This window comes from Salvelinus sp. IW2-2015, linkage group LG36, assembly GCF_002910315.2.
Source record: "Salvelinus sp. IW2-2015 linkage group LG36, ASM291031v2, whole genome shotgun sequence".
NCBI classification, from domain to species: Eukaryota; Metazoa; Chordata; class Actinopteri; order Salmoniformes; family Salmonidae; genus Salvelinus; species Salvelinus sp. IW2-2015.
The window spans coordinates 12,026,925-12,047,547 of NC_036875.1; the positions used below are offsets into that span (position 1 = coordinate 12,026,925).

The 20,623-nt window shown below is 46.7% G+C and overlaps 1 protein-coding gene and 1 non-coding gene across 7 annotated transcripts in view; both read left to right on the forward strand.

The window, feature by feature from the left end:
- Positions 1-20,623, forward strand: part of LOC111959839 (rap guanine nucleotide exchange factor 4) — a 54,114-nt gene that overhangs the window by 5,869 nt on the left and 27,622 nt on the right. For 3 of the 6 annotated variants that reach the window (XR_002876727.1, XM_023981648.1, XM_023981650.1), the window contains exons 1-2: positions 7,637-7,980; positions 8,111-8,270. The exons of 1 other annotated variant lie outside the window; for it this stretch is intronic. The gene's annotated coding sequence lies outside the window, so the exon portion shown is untranslated. Of the gene's footprint in view, positions 1-7,636; positions 7,981-8,005; positions 8,271-20,623 lie in introns of those variants that run through there. 2 more of the 6 variants (XM_023981649.1, XM_070437575.1) reach the window with 2 other exon arrangements.
- On the forward strand, positions 12,092-12,146 carry LOC111959976 (U7 small nuclear RNA). Its single transcript, XR_002876744.1, has one exon. It is a non-coding gene; the product is annotated as a U7 small nuclear RNA (small nuclear RNA).

A 20,623-nucleotide genomic window follows, 5' to 3' on the forward strand; every position in this document is an offset into this window, starting at 1 on the left:
ATCAACACTCCTTCAGAAGTGGTGCAGCAGCTGAAAAACAAGTCAACACTCCTTCAGAGTGGTGGCAGGTCTGAAACAGATCAAACACTCCTTAGAGTGTGCAGACTGAGGAACAGCTCAACCACTCCTTCAGAGTGTGCAGGCTGAGAACAATCAACACTCCTCAGATGGTGGCAGACTGAGAACAGCTCAACAACTCCTACAGAGTGGTGGCAGACTAGAAGAACAGCTCAAACACTACCTACAGAGTTGGCAGGCTCGAGAACAGTTCCAACACTCCTTCAGAGTAGGTGGCAGTACTGAGAACAGCTCAACACTCCTACGAGTGTGCAGGCTGAAACAGATCAACACACTTCCTTCAGAGTGGTGGCAGACTGAGAACAGCTCAACACTCCTTCAGAGTGTGGCAGGCTGAGAACAGCTCAACACTCCTACAGAGTGGTGGCAGCTGAGAACAGTTCAACACTCCTTCAGAGGGTGGCAGCTGAGAACAGATCAACACTCCTACAGAGGGTGGCAGGCTGAGAACAGCTCAACACTCCTACAGAGTGGTGGCAGGCTGAGAACAGATCAACACTCCTCAGAGTGGTGGCAGGCTGAGAACAGATCAACACTCCTTCAGAGTGGTGGCAGGCTGAGAACAGCTTCAACACTCCTCAGAGTGGTGGCAGACTGAGAACAGCTCAACACTCCTTCAGAGTGGTGCAGGCTGAGAACAGCTCAACACTCCTACAGAGTGGTGCAGGCTGAGAACAGCTCAACACTCCTACAGATGGTGCCAGGCTGAGAACAGATCAACACTCCTTCAGAGTGGGCAGGCTGGAAACAGTTCAACCACTCCTTACAGCGGTGCGTGCAGGCCAACCTATAGATCTACAGGCTCGCTCAACACTCCTACAGATGTGGCAGGCTGAGAACAGCTCAACACTCCTACAGAGTGGTGGCAGGCTGAGAACAGCTCAACACTCCTTCAGAGTGGTGGCAGACTGAGAACAGCACTGCCTGTATGAACTGGGTATTATTCTTTATTAATGGATGCCATGTTAAGTGTTCAGAACATATTCTTCATCCAGTCTCAGCCTTCTCACTTCAAAGCATCATGAAAAAAACAAATGTCCAGACAGTACGTGTATATTCACTGATGGTCTTTGCTCCACGTTTGCTCCCAGTTTTGTGGCTTGCTGAAGTGAATGGGACACAATGTCACGCCCTGACCTTAGAGATCCTTTTTATGTCTCTATTTTGGTTGGTCAGGGCGTGAGTTGGGGTGGGCATTCTCTGTTTTGTTCTGTGTGTTGTATTTCTATGTGTTTGGCCTGGTATGGTTCCCAATCAGAGGCAGCTGTCAATCGTTGTCTCTGATTGAGAACCATGGTGGGTGGTTGTTTTCTGTTTTGTGTATTGCATCTTGCAGAACTGTTCGTTTGTCGTTTTGTTGTTTTTTGTTCAAGTATTCGTATTTATTAAAAGTATTATAAATACTTACCACGCTGCACCTTGGTCTTCTCCTTCTCCCGACGACGTTCGTTACACACAAACTGTTTGTGATTATGGTGTGATATACTGTCGCACTCAGCTTGACATTGACTGTGGTGGAGTCACAGAAATATCTCTGGAACATGCCATGTTCATTGTTCTCTATTCCCCTGACCCCGCCTTCAACAACAATATCAACTGTCACGTCTACACTCTTAGAAAAATGGCTTCCAAAAGGGTTCTTCGGCTGTCCCAATAGGAGAACCCATTTTGGTTCCAGGTAGAACTCTTTTGGGTTCGATGTAGAATCCTCTGTGTAAAAGGTTCTACATGGAACTAAAAAGGGTTCTACCTGGAACCAACATTTTTTTTCAAAGGGTTCTCCTATGGAGACAGGTTCTAGATTGCAATTTTTTTTCTAAGAGTGTATCGGGCATGGCTCCTGCTCTGCACATGTCAGAGTCTGCTTATGTTATTGGGAGAGGCAGGCGTGTGCTTGTTTGTTTAACAGAGAAGACATGGGCTGGGCTCTTCACACACAGGAAAACTGGCTGTGGCTCCAATGACCTGATCATCAATTTCCCATACACTTTTCCTGCTTCCGCCGGCCTCCGAGATTGGAACAACACAATTGTGATTGTGCTTTACTTTTCCCCACTCTTCTTCTTTTCTTGCACGACAGCMCAATCTGTATCGGTAGCTTATAGCCAGTCTATCGCTGTCTGTTCCATGTCCTTGATGCACATAGGAATGATTTTCATACCCAGGATTTTATTTGAGCCAACTATTACTCTAATCTTGCAGTGGTCACCCCTCAGTGTAATGATGGGGCGGTGAGTTGGAAGCAGGTGAAACGTTTTAATAAAACAAAACCAAGAACACAACACTAACAAGGCAGTACGTCGATAAACAAGAACAATATCAACTGGTGAGTGAACATGGGAGAGTGACATATAAAGGGGAGGAACTTGTGAAGGTAACGGAGTCCAGGTGATTCACAGGTTCGCGTAATGATGAATCCCAGGACCGGTGGTTAGTATTCTGGCGACGTCGTACGCCGGAGCGGAGGAGCAGACGTGACAGTACCCCCTCTCTGACGGGCGGCTCCAGTCGCAGGATGACGTCGACCAGGGGGACGACCCCGAGGACGAGGAGCGGGTAAGTCCGTGCGGCGAAGGTGGAAATCACGGATGATGTTGGGGTCTGGAATGTCCTCCACCGGAACCCAACACCGCTCCTCCGGGCAATACCCCTCCCAGTCCACTAGATACTGGAGCCGACCCCCACAACGTCGGAAGTCCAGTAGGGATCTGACAACGTACGACGGGCCCCCCCCTCAATGTCCGGGGGGTGGTGGTGTGTCGTGGGGGACAGCATCAGCTAGGGGACCAGGAACCACCGGCCTGAGAAGGGAGACATGAAGAGGGTGCGATACGGTAGTGACTGGGTAATCGTAATCTGTATGTCACCTCATTGACCCTCCGGAGAACCTTGAACGGCCCCACAAACTGGGGGCTCAGGTTCTTGCAGGGCAGGCGGAGTGGGAGGTTGCTGGTAGAGAGCCAGACGCGATCCCCAGGATGGAACACAGGGGTCTCACTGCGGTGACGGTCTGCCTGCTCCTTCTGACAATGGACGGCGCACTGGAGTCTCACGTGCGCATTGTTCCACACCTCCTCCGCGCGCCGGAACCACTCATCTATCGCAGGAGCCACGGTCTGGCCCGGGGTCCACGGGGCCAGGGCCGGCTGGAAACCCAAATCACACTGGAAGGGGTCAACCCAGTGGAGGAGTGACATAGAGAGTTCTGGGCGTACTCTGCCCAAGGAAGAAAACGTGCCCACTCACCCTGCCGGTCCTGACAGTGACTCCTCAGGAACCTCCCCAGCTCCTGATTCATCCTCTCCACCTGCCCGTTAGACTGAGGCCAATATCCGGATGTGAGGCTAACCGTGACCCCTAGCTTCTCCAAGAAGGCCCTCCATACTGGGGATATGAATTGGGGGCCACAGTCCGAGACGATGTCCTCTAGAAGGCCATAATACCAGAAGACCTGTTGGAAGAATGCCTCAGCGACCTGGAGAGCAGTGGGAAGACCAGGAAGAGGGATTTATTGACATGTCTTGGATAATCTATCCACTACCACCAGAATGGTGGTCAAACCACCAGAAGGGGAAGATCAGTAACAAAGTCAATGGATAGATGGGACCAAGGTCGCTGAGGAACGGGAAGCGGCAAGAACTTCCCTGCTGGAGCATTCCCGGGGGGACTTGGTTCGAGCACACACAGAACAGGACTTGACATACCACATAACATCCTGCACCAAGGTGGGCCACCAGTATTTCTCAGTGATGGAATGGATGGTGTGAGAAATACCTGGATGGCCTGCGACAACAGCTGTGTGTGTCCAGTTCAGCAGCCGATCCCTTATCCCTGTGGGAACGTAGATGTGCGTGTGAGGACAATTCTGGGGTGCGGGCTCCCTCTCTAGAGCCTGGAGGATGTCCACATCTACGTCCCAAACCACTGGACCCATGACTCGGGAGGATGGGATTATGGGTGCCCTCTGGGCAGGAGCCTCTCCCGAATTGTAGATATGGGACAGGGCATTGGCCTTGATGTTCTTAGAACCTGGGTGATAGTTGAACCTAGTGAAAAAGAGGATTCAGTCTCCTCGCTGTCCATATGAACTCAAGGTTCCGATAGTCGGTGAGGATGACGAATAGTTCCTTGGCGCCATCCAGCCAGTGTCTCCACTCCTCTAATGCCAACTTCACCTCCAAGAGCTCTCGATTGCCGACGTCGCAATTTCTCTCTGCGGTGGATATTTTCTTGGACAAGAAAGCACAAGGATACAATTTTAGCGTGTCCCCCTGTCTTTGTGACAAAACTGCCCCCACATCCACCTCCGATGTGTCTACCTCAACCACAAAAGGTAGCGTGGGATCTGGGTGTTTTAGCAAGGGGGCGGAGGTGAAACTGCCCTTGAGGAGACGAAAGGCCTCGTCGGCTGCTACGAGGCCCACCCTTGAGGAGGGAGGTGAGAGGGGTGGTGACGGCGCTGAAGTTCCTGATGAAGTGGCGGGGTAAAAGTTGGCAAATCCCAAAAAACGTTATAATCCCTTGATGGTGGTTGGGACTGGCCATGACCTTACCGCATCTACCTTCTTGTCCTCCATCCTCACTCCCTGCGGGCTGATTTGGTAGTCAAAGAAGGAGAACTGGTGGTTAGCCAAAAGGCGTTCCAGGACTGCTCGATGTGATCTTCCAGGTTGGTCGAGAAGATCAGGATGTCATCAATTTACACAATGACCTGACGTCCGAGCATGTCCCTGAACACCTTTTTGACAAATGCCTGGAACACTGACAGAGCATTGGCTAAACCAAAGGGCATAACCAAATACTCATAGTGACCAGACATCGTGCTGAACACCGCCTTCCACTCACCCCCCCCCCCCAGAAGCAAATGAGATTGTAGGCACTCTGGGGGCGATGAGGAGGGAGCACGGGTCTTGGAGAATACCTCCCTTAGATCCTGATATTCCTCCGGGATGTTGGGCTGGAGGGCAACCACAGGACTCTCAACCGACGTGGAACCACAGGGGACAGGAAAGCAGGTCTTCCGGCATTCAGGTGACCAGTCGGTGATTCTCAGACCATGAGATGGTAGGGTTATGGCGCTGAAGCCAAGGTAGGCCGAGGGTGATCTTGTGAACTGGTGCACTGCTGATGAAGGCAATGTTTTCCTGGTGATTGGGCTCCACAGTGAGGGTGAGCGGTTGGGTGATGTGTGTGATGGTTCCGGATCCTAGAGGCCGACAGTTGAGACCTTGAACCGTAAATGGAGAGGAGAACAGGTAGATAGTAATTTTGAGAGAGGCGGCAAGGGTCTGATCCATAAAGTTCCATGCGGCGCCGGAATCCACTAAAGCTGTAGTCACAGGGCATGAGGGACAGTCAGCCAGAGTGATGGGTACTAAAAAAAAGTCTAACAGGAAGAGCAGTAGATGGAATACTAACTCCTTTTCCAGGGGATGTAACATCACGCGACTGTCCCTCTGCTCTAGTGTATCCCAGATTCTGAAGTAACAGAATGTCTGTCTGCGTCATTCCGCCACTGGAAGGCGTGTGACCCCTACCTCCATGGGTTCAGGCTCTGATCCCGAACACTCGCCGAAGGAGGGAGAGAAGCGATGGAGATGCCGACGCGCCCAGAGGAGGTTATCCAGACGGATGGCCATAGCAATGAGCGAGGTTGTCATCTCGGCAGGGCAGTTCCGTCTGGACCTCCTCGCGCAGACCTCTTCTAAATAACGTGCTCAGCGCCGGCTCATTCCAGCCACTGGAAGCTGCTACTGTCCGGAAGGTAAGCACATACTCAGCAGCCGTCTGATTCCCCTGCTGGAGCTGAAGCAGACGCTTACCTCCCTCTCTGCCCTCTGCGGGAAGATTGAAAATACATTTAAAACAGAGCCTTGAACCCCTCATAAGACTCAAGCTCCTCCTCTCCTCTCGCCCAGACGGCCCATTCCAATGCCTGCCCAGTCAGCAGAGAAATAACCGTGGCAACCTTAGTCCTCTCGGTGGTGGGGGCTCCCATCTGATGTGTGAAATAGAGGGAGCACTGAAGGAGGAAGCCACGGCATTTGGGCATCGCTGACCTGAGTGGGTTGCTGAATGGGCTGGTGTGCTGACTCGTTGGGTAGACTGGCTCTAGAATATCCTCTGCTGTTGAGACGTTGTAGACTGCGGAGAACATCTTCCATGGCCGTCCCCAGTTGAGCCAGCTGATTATGGTGTTGACGAAGAAGGTCACCTTGTTCATTGATTGTCTGGGAGATGTCCGGTTGTCTTCCTACTTCCATATTTTGAGTTGGTATTCTGTAATGATGTGGCGGTGAGTCAGAAGCAGGTGAAACATTTTAATAAAATACAAAACCCAGAACACGACACTAACATAAGGCAGTACGCCGATAAACAAGAACAATACCAACCTGGTGAGTGAACATGTGGGAGTGACATATAAAGGGGAGTAATTTATAAAGGTAATGGAGTCCAGGTGTGAATCATAATGATTCACAGGTGCACGTAATCATGAGTGCCAGGTGTGCGTAATGATGAATCCCAGGACCGGTGGTTCGTATACTGGCGACGTCGTACGCTGGAGGGGAGGAGCAGGAGCAGACGTGACAGATTGTAAATATGTTACTACCTAACAATATTGTCAAAAACACTTATTGGATGCCGTGTGGCTGTTGGTTAGAAGGTCAGAACATAGATAAAAGCTGCAGACCTGTGTGGCTGTAATCAGTAGGAAGGTCAAAGATAAGATTCCATCTGCCCACTGTCCTTGATGTAATGCAGAGAGGCTAAGTAATAGAACCAGGGGTACTGAATGTACGGAACATTTCGGGGTCAGAACTCGAAATAAAGGAGAAAGGATTCAGGGCCTCAAATAATGCTACTTGTATGCCACCCTGCCACCCCTGGATAATAGGAGAACAAGAGCGATTCCTGAGTCCAAAAAGCTATTACTGCGGTTGGCTTTCTGCTTTGCTCTGGATGTAATGTCACTTAATATCCTGCTGTAGGCCCAGTGTGCCTGGACAATACCATACTGTCAGATCAGTTTAGTTTCAACTGTAGGTTTGAACATGCAATTTGGAATAATTAATTAATTTCATGAATGCCCTGCGTGCGAAATGGCAAGTTGGGTGCTGTAAATGTAATATGCCTTCATTAACCATTGGTACGTTTGAATTTAGAAGTCACTCTCAACAAGAGAGATGTACAGTTGTTGCATACAAAGTGGATGAACCACAGCATATAAAACAACAATTCCAACGTGAATATGAAATAATGAAATCCTCAAGTTTTGATTAGGTGTCAAATTGAAGGATAACTGCATAAAAGGTACTATGATGAGTGTTCTCCCAAATCATTGTTCCAGTCTTATGTATTCACTTTTCAAGACTAGATGGCACTTATGGTACACATCTGTATTTTCTGTGTAAACACGACTTAATCGGTTAAATAATCGAGTAAAGCTCCCGTTTGTCGCTGCCTTTTGGGACCACGTGAGCAAGTTACAGTACAACAGTGTCTGCGCTGCGTGTGCGTAGTGTACTGTAGCTGTATGGCACTGCGATGGAGTGAGCGTCCACTCATGAGCGCATGATGATTGGAGGAGTAGAGTAATCGCCTAGCAACTGCTGCGTGGGGGAAGTAAGCTGGCGGGCAGGGAGGCAGGGAGGGAGGCACTCTGCTGGGCAAAGGCAGGCTGGGCTCAACTCACTCTGCTCTGAGAGAGGGATGGAGGCTGGAGCACCAGGACTGGACCACACTAACAACCAGGGGATGTGGGGGGGTTTAGACCAGTTACTGACACAGGGACTTTGAAAGGTGGAGTCTACTACTGGGACTGTGGAAGAAGGGAGTCACATCTTATTAAGATAACTAGACAGTAACAGTTGTCTGCACATGGGACAGTGTGAACACTTTTAGGTGAGTCTTGCTTTAACAAGCATCTGTGTAATGCTAATGTGGAGCTATAAAATGGGATGATCTTCTATACATTAACACATTGTAATACATAATTTGACAACATTTTAATTATGTCTTATCATTTGTACAGAAACGTATCACAAGGATAATGTGCATAACTATAATGTTTTGGATACTTGAAATGTCTCTGTTTGGTGAGAACCTAAAGCTGAAGAACTGAACTGAAACTCTTGGGAGGGGCTTCCCCGAATTGTTTTCCAAGCAGCCTGAAGTCTGCCAGTCAGTAGAAGGTATGTACTAGTTCATAAAACGTCTTGAGAGCAGGCAGCAGTTTGTATTATGCATGTTATGTAATCTGAGGTGAATTATTCAACATACAAGTGTGCATCCATGCATAATGATGCGCAGAGTGCCAAATGTACTCATGACCTGTGAATTTAGTAATGTGACATGCTATATTTTTGTGTTTCTAGACTTTGATTTTAAGATCCACTATTGGATCCATAGCGTTCATTTAGAAATGATTCTGTATAATTTGAACAAATACATAGTTATTTTTGAAGCATTTTAGTATTTTAAAGCATGTATTTATAGAAAAATTAACATAGACAATCCATAAGGGTTGGAGAGGTGGAGTGGATCATGTGTGTGTGTGTGTTTGTGAGTGCGCATCAGTGTGTCAGAGTGGATGTGGCAGATCAGATAGTAGTTACCCAGACCCCCCACTTCTCCCCCCAGAGGGAAAGCGCATGAGAATGGACACATCTGTCATTGCAGACTCCATTGATAAAGCCTTTGTTTGTATGGAGGGTTAAGTGATGGTTATGATGAGTCACAGAGCTATAGTTGCACTCCTCTTATGAGTGTATTATCACATAGATATGGGCCTTTTTGAGTCTGTGTTTATACTTGACATGTCACTATTTAATTGCATAGAATAGTTTTTGCACAATATGATACGGTAGTCATTTTTTTTCTGTAATCTGGGTTTGTGGGTTGGATTCACTCCTCCACAGTAATTCGTGTTCCCTTCTCCCGGACTCAAATCCCAGGTAACTACCTGATCTGGTTCGATCATGTCCTCCTATTCAGAGAACAGCTGTGTTATTTCCTGTGTATGCCTTTAATTCCTTTCATTAACTCAAAGTAAATCCACTCGAACAATGTTTCTAATCATAACCTCCTAAGCTTACTGCTATGATGGGATCACAAACTGTTTCATTATTTGGAGGAAGACTAAGATTAGTTTGTCTGAATTAAATCAGGCAAAGAGCATTTTGACTATTAAACCATGGTTTTGGCTGTTGCCTTGCTGTAAAACGGTCTTTAAGGATTTCTGGACAGGGATTGCATTTACTTTGAATGGTGACCGCCAATCCTGTTGACTGCTTTGCTGGAGGTTAAACCGGATTCTGGATTAGACATCAGTGACTGACCCTTCTATAGTTCGACTACAGGATTATCTGAACGAACAACGGAGACGGAATGCAATATGGAATTTTATTAAATAGTTTGGRGTATGGCCTCGTCTCCAATGAATGCTCCTCAGAGCCAGATGCTGATGACAGGTAGCCCTTTGCTGTGCAGCTGGCATCAAAACCCCACGCTGGGGGAAAGGAGTCCCAATGACTGGGTTTAAGGTTATTATAGCTGGTGGATGGTTGTCAACAACTGCTGCTAACAAACAGCAAGAGAGAGAACAAGGGTATGTTGACATATAAATACATCCCAAGCCCATTGGTTGAGAGGAAGGTGATAATTGCAAGAGTGAGCCCATACAGTAGATTGAACAGCAAGCATGAGGAATGTGCATTATTGTGCCGTGCTTAGAGGTCCATAAGGCAAATAGATGAATGACCTTCCACACATGGCGAATAGGAAAGAAGAGAAGAAGCAAGATGCTATGCTGATGATACGTTGGTATTCATTCCCACTATGCCCATATAATAGGAAACGAAGTGATTGATGCTGTGCTTACTTGATGAAGTTAAACGAGCGTTCAGAGTGGCCTTCCTGATTTGAGCTTTCGTAAACTACATTACCCCAATATGACAGTCCTATTTACATCTGACTAAAGTAATATTTAACGTGAAAACCATTTCGCATCTTGAAATTCTTATCTTCTGAACGATCATCTGCGGAACCTTGCACCTCGTGTCTGACACTGTGGGAGGTGGGATGGATAGGTTTTGCATGAGATTCATGCAAACCTTTGACCCCTATCTCCTTTATCTGATCTAGCCTAAATACAGTACTGCTCCTAATGTACAGCAGAAAACCTCTTTCGGTGAAGTGATACAGTAGGGCTGGCTAGGTAATCTGACTCGGTGATTAGGACACTTCCTTTGATGCCGTGGTAGGTGTGTCAGCCAGGCCGTCAATGAAGCTCTGTTGGCCTGTCATGTCCTGTTGCATCAAATCTTTGATGGTTGGCTTGTTGTGTAGTGGCACACACTTTCATATGAATAATGTGGTTTATCTATCTGGTGTGAATGAGGCTTGCGGTTATGACCGGGATAATGTAATGTTGAAAGGTGCAGAACTTTACCAGTAGTTCAGTTGTTTTGAACTGGAAGAGTCTTGTTTAAATGGACCAACCATTATGTGAAACCATTACCCGCAACAGACAGAGCTGATCATAGTGTTTTTCCAACCCTGATCATTCTGCAGTAGTTGGTATGTGAAAAATGAATTGATACTGTACATGTGAGTTGAAATAATGGAGGCTAATTTGAGAGATGATTCTAATGGATATTGCAGTTGTGAAGTGCTCTTTGTAATTACAGAGCTGAATCTCTGCTAATGGGATTTGGGCTAACTAATAAAATGAAGGGGTTAGAGTGTCAAGAAAATAGGGAAATGGGCGAGAGTCAATTGCATTGTTGTGAACAGTCTATTTTTCAGTTGGTCCACAACTCCTACTGTATTACTGTAAGATGAGCTGAGATAGAGTGTCTAAAGGCTTCCGCATGCTTCGGTTCGGCTGGCGCCTAGCCAAACTTGGCTAGGACAACAGATAGAGCGTGCTCGCTGACTCCCTTAAAAGACATTCGCTTGAAAAACGAGAAGAAAAAAAGCGACAATAGTTTTGTTTGTCTACGGTAGCCACTTCCTCACAATAGTCAGAACCAATCTAAGATAACTCAAGAAAGTTAGCATTACTTTTGACGATTTTTGCCGAGGAGATCTTAGCCGCAAAAGTGTACATCTAAGTAAGATGTTGGATGCAGTAATTCTCAAGTGAAAAGATGTGCATGAAAATGAGTCGCTGAATGACAACAAACACTTTATTGAAGAATCACTACTGTTGACCAATGACCGATGTAGAGGTGTAGACTTCGGCTACCGAAATTCGGCCTGCCTCGTAAACAATGTGTGTGCACGAACAGCTGAAAAAACCCTTGCCGAACACCAAAACGATCAAAATGTTGTCATTTTACAGTATATGCTCAAACTGTAACGAACTGTTTCGGATGGGAAGCATGCAGATGCCTTTAGTGAGCTGATGAATACATTTTCTACCCACTGTTTTCACAGATGAAGAACAATCAAATATACCGTACATTATATTTGATGTTGTATCTATATTCCTTTTGTCAGGAGAGCATATTTTAAGGCTAACCTGGCAAAATAAATAATTGATCATGTATTTGATTGTTCCTCATCTGTATAGCTAAACGCTTCCTATAGAAGCAAGTGCAGTAGGTCACAGGGGGAGAGTGTCGCTTTGTGTAAATGTAGTGTTTTCTGACACGCCTCCCACATAACAATTACTACAGTTTACTATAGAATACAACAGTTCTTACTATAGAATTCTGTAGTAAACTGTAATATACTATACTACACACTGTAGTATCCCTCATTCATGTGTAGTATTTTGTAAATACATTACAGTCCGCAAAACACTTTTTTTAAACTATAGTAAATACTACAGTATTTAATTTGTATATACACCCTGCCCATTGCCCTCCTCCATATGCCAATTTGTGCCACCCGTAAGTGAGAAACCTACATGCGGAGTATAGACCATATATTGTGTTCCCTATGGTTATAGAAAATAGCAGAAGCTCTGAACTCTCTGTTCAGAACCCAGTCCTACCTACAAGTTATGGAAAATTTGCTCTTTTAGTATTTCTCCAGTAGGTTTTCTCACGGAGAAAGCCCCCCACTTCTATGTCAAATACAATAAAACAAAAATACATTAATAAATACTMCAGTAATGTCCCAAAAAACACTACAGTAAATACTACATTGTAAATTGGGTGGTTTGAGCCCAGAATGTTGGTTGGCTGAAAGCCGTGGTATATCAGACCGTATACCAAGGGTATGACAAACTATTTATTTTTACTGCTCTAATAAAGTTGGTAACCAGTTTATAATAGCAATAAGGTACTTCTCTGGTTTGTGGTATATGGCCAATATACCATGGCTAAGGGCTGCATCTGTCGCGCATAAGAACAGCCCTTAGCCATGGTATATTGACCATATACCACAAGCCCTCGTGCCTTATAAGTATACCTCACTACAGTCCGCAAAAACACTATAGTAAATACTACAGTATAATACAGTCTGCAAAAACACTGCAGTAATTACTATAGTATATACTCTTTTTTTTACTACAGTATTTATACTATAGTAAACTGTAAATACTACAGTATACTAAAGTATATTACAGTAAATTATTCAGTATTCACTGTAGTGTTTTTGAGAACTTAGTATCCCTACCATAGTATACACTATAGTATTTTTTTAATGTGGGCGCTAATCCCCATCTAAAATAACACCCCCACCCACCCTCCAACACCCCGCCCTTTCTCCATCAGCCAGTACCTCAGGGGAGAGACTTATTGGTCCAGTAGGGTAATTTAAGTGTTGGAGGCATCTCATGTGCACTGAATGCTTATTTGTTGCTCAGTTTAAGTGCTGCTCTCAAGCCCTAGCCCTTTCATTTTCAACAAAGAAAGATGGGCATGTTTACAGTAACTGATCCTGGAGCCTTTTTTTCTATGCCACTAATACTAATTCATTTACATTGAATAATTTATCGAAAAAGCATGCTGTTATATGCTTTTTCAGACAAATGTGATGATTAGGTCAGTTCTAAGATGGAATACATGCTGATATACAATGTAAGTCTCATGGTTTATGATAACATTTTTGCTCATGTCTTGGTAACTCTCAAAGAGCATAGAGTTTTGGATTACATTAAGGGAAATGCTTTTAAAATCGGAAGTCATTGAGACATTTTCAAAAGGCTTCTTAATTGGGGGGAAAAGCTGTTTGCCTCTGAGGGGGTCTTAAAGTGATTAGCTCTGGGTAGAATTGAATTTAGAATTGGACCTCTGGGAGCAAACTGACATCTGGTAACAAATTACTCTGTTGGTTTGGCTTTCATTAGGTCTGTAGTGACCAAAAATATAAAGGATGGCAGGCAGCATTAATATGTTGGTAAATGCTCCTTAACCAGCTTTTACGTTGTCCCACAGTTCATTTAGGCGCTTAGCCCATTGTATTATGCTAGTGTCCATTGACCTGTTGTTGGAAGCCCTTTACCACATGTTGTTATAGGGTATTGATTTGACAGTAATCCATTCCAGGAATACTAATGCCCCACAATAGTATATGCATTGGTTGAAGCTCAATGTGAAATTCAAATCTCTCTACCATCATATCTAAGCCAATATGACACTAATGATGATGAAAATTTGCAAATCAACTTGATTGGAGGTACATAACACACTCCCCTCCTCTCGACACGGGCGTTACTGAGAACCACATACCGAATTTTTAACAGGATCATTAGCATTAGTAAAAAAAAATGCAATTTCTTGCCCGACCTAGCTCAATATTTAGGCGTCAGTTAAGAACGAGACTATAGCGTCTATAAAGTGACCATTTGCCACCTTTCGGGATCAATAAGTTTGTAGGGACAACAGGTTTGATTACATTTTTAATTTGTCACTCATGTGCTCATTTCTGTCCATTAAGAACCAGAGATGTGCTACCTTTTTGTAGCATTTCTGACAATGCTAACATCTTTTCAGCCAAATCCCATTTCTAACAATGCTAACATCTTTTCAACCGGACCAAAGCAGTTGGGTTGCGCAGCAACAGTGCTAGTTAACTAGTTAACACCAGTCGAATGAGAGGCAAGCTACAAGCAAAGGAAGCTGGCAATATTTAGCTTTGGAAGGTTTTCACATGGCTGAAGTCATCTGTGTAAACTGTTGGCCTTGACAGTTGCGTGTAATCAGAGCACAGACAAATAAGATAGCCAACACCCTTGGCTGCTAAGTTAACCAGCAACGTTAGCTAGCTACARGCTAACAAGGCTGTAACATGAACGGACAGATCGCAATGCACCAGCACAACTTAATCTTTTTTTTTCTCTTTCTTTTTTAACCTTTATTTAACTAGGCAAGTCAGTTAAGAACAAATKATTATTTACAATGACGGCCTAGGAACAGTGGGTTAACTGCTTTGTTCATGGGCAGAATGACAGATTTTGACCTTGTCAGCTAAGGGATTCGATCTGGCAACCTTTCGGTTACTGGCCCAACGCTCCAACCACTAGGCTACTTGCCACCCCAAATATCAATACAAATACAATATCTCCCACAAAGCACAGCTAGCTAGCTAGTAAGTAAAGTTAGTCAACATCAAACTTTAGGAAACTGCCATACTGCTAATGTATAATAGAAGCAATGGGCATTGCTCATCTAACGCTACTCATTACACTAGTCAATCTGGCTTGCATAGCAATGTAGCGAGCTAACATTACAGCCCTTACTTTATGCATTGATTCAGTACTCTCCCTTTTCTGTCAATGCAATTTTCTTGTTATTATAATCCAAATTTGCGCTGACTGATTGACAAAGTGTCAAGTTGCTTTTCAATGCACTGAATCCAAGATCGCGTAGCAGTCAGACGTCTTTGTCCTGTCGTGTCTCTTGTATATATCTTTTTACATCTTTTTCTTTGCATATCTTTTTTAAATATTTTCCTAACCTCAACTTCTAAATACTCTCCTGCAACCCGCCTCACCCAATGTGGCGTGGATCTGCTTTTTTCTAAAGTATTTCTATTTACTTTGGATCTGRAATCCCTCAACTGAAGCTAGCCAGCTAACTACCTACCAGCTATCAGTTAGCAAACCATTGCTAGCGGTCATCAGCTAACCTTTAGCTCGGAAAGCTCTCGCCAGTTCGAACAACGTGACTCAAACCAGAGCATAACGGACATATTTCTCTCCATATCCCCGGATTCCTACCGCAAACTCTGAACATTTTCATCTGGATCTTCGCAACTAGCTAACCGCAATCCTGGGTGACCACTCCTGGCTGGAGCGTTTCCATCCCGGAGCAAGCACCAATTAGCCTGAAGCTAGCCCATCCAGGGCTCCTGTGCTACCACCGAAGTCCACTCCTGGGCTACAATATCCGGACCCCTTCTACTGCTGGTACGGGGCACGGAACCCCGCCGATCCTCTACGACTGGAATACCGACATAATCTGCCCGAGGACTCCAACAGGCCCCTCAGGCGCGACGCCMGCTGAAGGCCMATTCTGCTAACCTGCTAGGCCTGCTAGCTACCTAGAKCTACCTGGAAYCCTACTAATTCCACRACTGGTCTATCGACGTCACCGCACRAWGAGGCAAAAACAGACTTACCCCCATCGYGACGTCCCCMAAAGGYTAACTTGCTAGCCCCGGTCTGCTAACTGCTAGCTTGCCTGCCCCGGTCTGCTAACTGCTAGCTTGCCTGCCCCGGTTTGCTAACTGCTAGCTTGCCAGCCCCGGTCTGCTAACTGCTAGCTTGTTTAGCCCCGGCCTACTAACTGTTAGCTTGTTAGCATCGGCCTGCTAACTGTCTGAATCGCCGTGTCCCCAGTCAGCCCAACCACTCACTGGACCCATATGTTCACTTGGCTACGCATGCCTCTCTCTAATATCAATATGCATTACTGTCCTCGTTAGTGATTACTGTCTTATTTCACTGTAGAGCCTCTTGCCCTGCTCAATATGCCTTAACCAACCATGTTGTTCCACCTCCTACATATGCGATGACATCACCTGGTTTAAACATCTCTAGAGACTATATTACATTTACATTTAAGTCATTTAGCAGACGCTCTTATCCAGAGCGACTTACAAGTTATATCTCTCTCATCATTACTCAATGCCTAGGTTTACCTCCAATGTACTCACATACTACCTTACCTTTGTCTGTACACTATGCCTTGAATCTATGCTATCGAGCCCAGAAACCTGCTCCTTTTACTCTCTGTTCCGAACGTGCTAGACTGCCAGTTCGTATAGCCTTTAGCCGTACCCTTATCCTAACTTCTSCTCTGTTCCTCTGGTGATGTAGAGGTTAATCCAGGTCCTGCAGTGCCTAGCCCCACTCCTACTCCCCAGGAGCTCTCATTTGTTGACTTCTGTAACCGTAAAAGCCTTGGATTCATGCATGTTAACATTAGAAGCCTACTCCCTAAGTTTGTTTTACTCACTGCTTTAGCACACTCTGCCAACCCGGATGTCTTAGCCGTGTCTGAATCCTGGCTTAGGAAAACCACCAAAAACCMTGAAATCTCCRTCGCTAACTATAAAATTTTCCGCCAAAATAGAACTGCCAAAGGGAGCGGTGTTGCGATCTACTGCAAAGATAGCYTGCAGAGTTCTGTATTACTATCCAAGTCTGTACCCAAACAATTCGAGTTTCTACTTCTAAAAATTMACCTTTCCAGAAACAAGTCTCTCACTGTTGCCGCTTGCTATAGACCTCCCTCTGCCCCCAGCTGTGCCCTCGATACCATATGTGAATTGATTGCCCCCCATCTATCTTCTGAGCTCGTGCTACTAGGTGACCCTAAAACTGGGACATGCATAACACCCCGACCATCCTACAATCTAAGCTTGATGCCCTCAATCTCACACAAATGATCAATGAACCTACCAGGTACAACTCCAAATCCGTAAACACGGGCACCCTCATAGATGTCATCCTAACTAACTCGCCCTCCAAATACACCTCTGCTGTTTTCAATCAAGATCTCAGCGATCACTGCCTCATTGCCTGCATCCGTAATGGGTCTGCGACCAAACGACCACACCTCATCACTGTTCAAACGCTCCTAAAAACACTTCTGCGAGCAGGCCCTTCTAATCGACCTGGGCGGGTATCCTGGAATGACATTGACCTCATCCCGTCAGTGATGATTGCCTGGCTATTCTTTAAAAGTGCCTTCCTCACCATCTTAAATAAGCATGCCCCATTCAAAAAATGTAGAACTAGGAATAGACATAATCCTTGGTTCACTCCAGACCTGTCTGCCCTTGACCAGCACAAAAACATCTGTGGCGTTCTGCATTAGCATCGAATAGCCCGTGATATGAAACTTTCCAGGAAGTTAGGAACAAATATACACAGGCAGTTGGAAAGCTAAGGCTAGTTTTTCAAACAGAAATTTGCATCCTGTAGTACTAACTCAAAGAGTTCTGGGACACTGTAAGTCCATGGAGAATAAAGCACCTCCTCCCAGCTGCCCACTGCTCTGAGGCTAGGAAACACTGTCCACCGATAAATCCACTATAATTGAGAATTTCAATAAGCATTTCTCTACGGCTGGCCATGCTTTCCACCTGGCTACCCCTACCCGGTCAACTACCCGGCATCCTCCACAGCAACCCGCCAAAGCCCCACCATTTCTCCTTTACCCAAATCCAGATAGCTGATGTTCTGAAAGATCTGCAAAATCTGGACCCATTACATACATTTACATTAAGTCATTAGCAGACGCTCTATCCAGAGCGACTTACAAATTGGTGCATTCACCTTATGTATATCCAGTGGAACAACCACTTTACAATAGTGCATCTAACTCTTAAGGGGAGGGGGGGGTTAGAAGGATTACTTTATCCTATCCTAGGTATTCCTAAAGAGGTGGGGTTTCAGGTGTCTCCGGAAGGTTGATTGACTCCGCTGACCTGGCGTCGTGAGGGAGTTTGTTCCACCATTGGGGTGCCAGAGCAGCGAACAGTTTTGACTGGGCTGAGCGGGAACTGTACTTCCTCAGAGGTAGGGAGGCGAGCAGCCAGAGGTGGATGAACGCAGTGCCCTTGGTTGGGTGTAGGGCCTGATCAGAGCCTGAAGGTACGGAGGTGCCGTTCCCCTCACAGCTCCGTAGGCAAGCACCATGGTCTTGTAGCGGATGCGAGCTTCAACTGGAAGCCAGTGGAGGAGAGCGGAGGAGCGGGGTGTACGTGAGAGAACTTGGGAAGGTTGAACACCAGCGGGCCTGGCGGCGTTCTGGATGAGTTGTAGGGGTTTAATAGCACATGCAGGGAGCCCAGCCAACAGCGAGTTGCAGTAATCCAGACGGGAGATGACAAGTGCCTGGATTAGACCTGCGCCGCTTCCTGTGTGAGGCAGGGTCGTACTCTGCGAATGTTGTTAGAGCATGAACCTACAGGAACGGGTCACCGCCTTGATGTGAGTTGAGAACGACAGGGTGTTGTCCAGGATCACGCCAAGGTTCTTAGCACTCTGGGAGGAGGACACAATGGAGTTGTCAACCGTGATGGCAGATCATTGAACGGGCAGTCCTTCCCCGGGAGGAAGAGCAGCTCCGTCTTGCCGAGGTTCAGCTTGAGGTGGTGATCCGTCATCCACACTGATATGTCTGCCAGACATGCAGAGATGCGATTCGCCACCTGTTATCAGAGGGGGGAAGGGAAGATTAATTGTGTGTCGTCTGCATAGCAATGATAGGAGAGACCATGTGAGGATATGACAGAGCCAAAGTGACTTGGTGTATTAGCGAGAATAGGAGAGGGCCTAGAACAGAGCCCTGGGGGACACCAGTGTGAGAGCACGTGGTGCGGAAAAAGATTCTCGCCACGCCACCTGGTAGGAGCGACCTGTCAGTAGGACGCAATCCAAGCGTGGGCCGCGCCGGAGATGCCCAGCTCGGAGAGGGTGGAGAGGAGGATCTGATTGGTTCACAGTATCAAAGGCAGCCGAAAGGTCTAGAAGGATGAGAGCAGAGGAGAGAGAGTTAGCTTTAGCAGTGGCGAGCGCCTCCGTGACACAGAGAAGAGCAGTCTCAGTTGAATGACTAGTCTTGAAACCGACTGATTTGGATCAAGAAGGTCATTCTGAGAGAGATAGCAGGAGAGCTGGCCAAGGACGGCACGTTCAAGAGTTTTGGAGAGAAAAGAAAGAAGGGAGTACTGGTCTGTAGTTGTGACATCGGAGGGATCGAGTGTAGGTTGGTTTTCAGAAGGGTGCAACTCTCGCTCTCTTGAAGACGGAAGGGACGTAGCCAGCGGTCAAGGATGAGTTGATTGAGCGAGGTGAGGTAAGGGAGAAGGTCTCCGGAAATGGTCTGGAGAAGAGAGGAGGGGATAGGGTCAAGCGGGCAGGTTGTTGGGCGCCGGCCGTCACAAGACGCGAGATTTCATCTGGAGAGAGAGGGGAGAAAGAGGTCAAAGCACAGGGGTAGGGCAGTGTGAGCAGAACCAGTGGTGTCGTTTGACTTAGCAAACGAGATCGGATGTCGTCGACCTTCTTTTCAAAATGGTTGACGAAGTCATCCGCAAGAAGGGAGGAGGGGGAGGAGGGGGAGGAGGATTCAGGAGGGAGGAGAAGTGCAAAAGAGCTTCCTAGGGTTAGAGGCAGATGCTTGGAATTAGAGTGGTAGAAAGTGGCTTTAGCAGCAGAGACAGAAGAGGAGAATGTAGAGAGGAGGGAGTGAAAGGATGCCAGGTCCGCAGGGAGGCGAGTTTTCCTCCATTTCCGCTCGGCTGCCGGAGCCCTGTTCTGTGAGCTCGCAGTGAGTCGTCGAGCCACGGAGCAGGAGGGGAGGACCGAGCCGGCCTGGAGGACAGGGGACATAGAGAGTCAAAGGATGCAGAAAGGGAGGAGAGGAGGTTGAGGAGGCAGAATCAGGAGATAGGTGGAGAAGGTTTGAGCAGAGGGAAGATGGATAGGATGGAAGAGGAGAGAGTAGCGGGGAGAGAGAGCGAAGGTTGGGACGGCACGATACCATCCGAGTAGGGGCAGTGTGGGAAGTGTTAGGATGAGAGCAAGAGGGAAAAGGATACAAGTAGTGGTCGGAGACTTGGAGGGGAGTTGCAATGAGATTAGTGGAAAGAACAGCATCTAGTAAAGATGAGGTCAAGCGTATGCCTCCTTGTGAAGTAGGGAAGGTGAGAGGGTGAGGTCAAAAGAGGAGAGGGTGGAAAGAAGGAGGCAGAAGAGGAATGAGTCAAAGGTAGACGTGGGGAGGTTAAAGTCACCCAGAACTGTGAGAAGGTGAGCCATCCTCAGAAAGGAACTTATCAGGGCGTCAAGCTCATGATGAACTCTCCAAGGGAACCTGGAGGGCGATAAATGATAAGGATGTTAAGCTTGAAAGGGCTGGTAACTGTGACAGCATGGAATTCAAAGGAGGCGATAGACAGATGGGTCAGGGGAGAAAGAAGAGAATGTCCACTTGGGAGAGATGAGGATCCCAGTGCCACCACCCCGCTGACCAGAAGCTCTCGGGTGTGCGAGAACACGTGGGCAGACGAGGAGAGACAGTAGGAGTAGCAGTGTTATCAGTGGTAATCCATGTTTCCGCAGTGCCAAGAAGTCGAG